This window comes from Chrysochloris asiatica, unplaced genomic scaffold (genome assembly GCF_000296735.1).
Source record: "Chrysochloris asiatica unplaced genomic scaffold, ChrAsi1.0 scaffold00120, whole genome shotgun sequence".
NCBI lineage: Eukaryota > Metazoa > Chordata > Mammalia > Afrosoricida > Chrysochloridae > Chrysochloris > Chrysochloris asiatica.
Genome location: NW_006408638.1, coordinates 8070968 through 8073631, shown reverse-complemented (window position 1 = coordinate 8073631; position 2664 = coordinate 8070968).

Below are 2664 nucleotides of genomic sequence, written 5' to 3'. Positions count from 1 at the left end.
GAAAAGAAAGAGAATCAGAATAAGCAAAGCACTGCTTAAGAAGAAGAATAAGTTTGAAAAACTCTCACACTCCAACTTCAAAATTTATTACACGGCTACAGTGGTCAAAAGAGCTTGGTACTGGTTCAATGAAAGATACATTGATCAATGGAACAGAATAGAGAATCCAGAAATTAACCCATCCACATACAGCCAGCAAACTTTTGACAAAGTATCTAAATACATCACATGAGGTTTGGATATTGTCTTCAACTGATGGTGCTGGCAGAACTGGGATGCGATAAGCAAAAGACTAAACAAAAACCTTTACCTCACACCTTATACAAAAACCAATGCAGCATGGATTTTTAAAGACTTAAATGTGAATCCCAGAATTATGAAGACCATCAATGAAAAAATAGGGACAAATGTGAGGGCTCTGATTCAAGGGATACACAGACTACCAAACACTTTAAAAACTACACAAACAAAAGTAGATAAACTAGATTATTGGGACTTGCTAAAAATTAAAAACTTATGTGCATCAAAAGATTCACCAGAAGAGTGAAAAGGGAAAACACAGAATGAGAAAAAATATTTTGCAATAAAACATTAGACAAGGGACTCATTTCTAAAATATATAGAAAACTACAGCACCTCTACAAGAAAAAGAAAAAATAACACAATTAAAAAATGGGCACAGGACATGAACAGACACTTCACCAAGGAGGAGAAACAGGTAGTCAACAAACATACGAAGAAATGTTCATGATCACTAGCCATTGTTGTTGTTGTTAGGTGCAATCGAGTCGATACCGACTCATAGCGCCCCTATGCATAGCAGAACGAAACATTGCATGATCCTGGGCCAACCTCACTACTGTTCCCATGCTTGAGTCCGTCAATGCTGCCACTTGGCCAATCCATCTCATTGAGGATCTCTCTCTTTTTCTCTGACCCTTCACCTTACCAAACATGATATCCTTCTCCAGCAACTTGTCCCGCTTGACAACATGTCCGAAGTATAAGAGTCGAAGCCTGGCGTTAATAATGGCTTCCAAGGAGCACTCTGGCTGCATTTCTTCCAAAATGGATTTATTGGTTGTTTTGGCAGCCCATGGTCCTTTCAATATTCTCCTCCAACACCACAACTCAAAAGTATCAATTCTTCTAAGGTCTTCCTTATTCACTGTCCAGTTTTCGCATGCATATGAGGTTATTGAAAATACCATGGTTTGTTGTTGCTGTTGTTAGGTGCCATTGAGTCAGTTCCAACTTGTAGTGACCTTATGCATAGCAGAACAAAACACTGCCCAATCCTGGGCCAACATCACTACTGTTGCCATGCTTGACTCCATCAATGCTGCCACTGGGCCAATCCATCTCATTGGGGGTCTTCCTCTTTTTCTCTGACCTCCACTTTACCAAACATGATATCCTTTTTCAGTGACTGGTCCCTGCTGACAATATGTCCAAAGTATGAGAGAAGAAGTTTGGCCATCTTGACCTCTAAGGAGTACTCTGGCTGCACTTCTTCTAAAATGGATCTATTGGTTCTTTTGGCAGTCCATGGCACTTTCAATATTTTCCTCCAAAACCATAACTCAAAGGAATCAATTCTTCTAAGGTCTTTCTTATTCACTGTCCAGCTTTTGCATGCATATGAGGATATTGAAAATACCATGGCTTTGATCAGGTGCACCTTAGTCCTCAAGCTAACATCTTTGCTCTTCAACACTTTAAAAAGGTCTTGTGCAGCAAATTTGCCTAATGCAACACATCATTTGATTTATTGACTGCTGCTTCCGTGAGTGTTGATAGCTGATCCAAGAAGAATGAAGTCCTTGACAATGACAATCTTTTCTCCACTAATAAGAATGTTGTTTATTGGTCCAGTGGTGAGGATTTTTGTTTTCTTTACATTGAGATGCAATCCATACCAAATGCTGTGGTCTTTGATCTTCATCAGTAAATGTTTTAAGTCCTCTTCACTTTCAGCAAGCAAGCTTGCATCATCTGCATATCACAGGTTGTTAATGAGTCTTCCTCCAATCCTGATGCCACGTTTTTCTTCATAGAACCCAGCTTCTCATATTATTTGCTTAGCATACAGGTTGAATAATATGGTGAAAGAATACAACCTTGTCACACACCTTTTTAAATTTTAAAACATTCAGTGTTCCCATGTTTTGTTCAACAACTGCCTCTTGGTCCAGGTAAAGATTCCTCATGAGCACAATTAAGTGTTCCAGAATACTCATACTTTGCAATGTTGTCCATAGCTTGTCATGATCCACACAATCGAAAGCCTTTGCGTAGTCAATAAAGCACAGGGAAACATCTTTCTGATATTCTCTGCTTTCAGCCAAGATCCATCGGACATCAGCAATGATATCTCTCATTCCACAGCCTCTTCTGAATTGGCTTGAACCTCTGGAAGTCCTCGGTCAATGTATGATTGTAGCCATTTCTGTATTACCTTTAGCAAAACTTTACTCGCATGGGATATCAAATAGATTGTCCGATTATTTCCACATTCCGTTGGGACACCTTTCTTTGGAATGGGCACAAATATGGGTCTCTTCCAATCAGTCGGCCAGATAGTTTTCTTCCAAAATTCTTGGCAGAGATGCTGGGCTGCAAACCAGAAGATCAGAAGTTTGAATTTATCTGTTGCTCCATGGG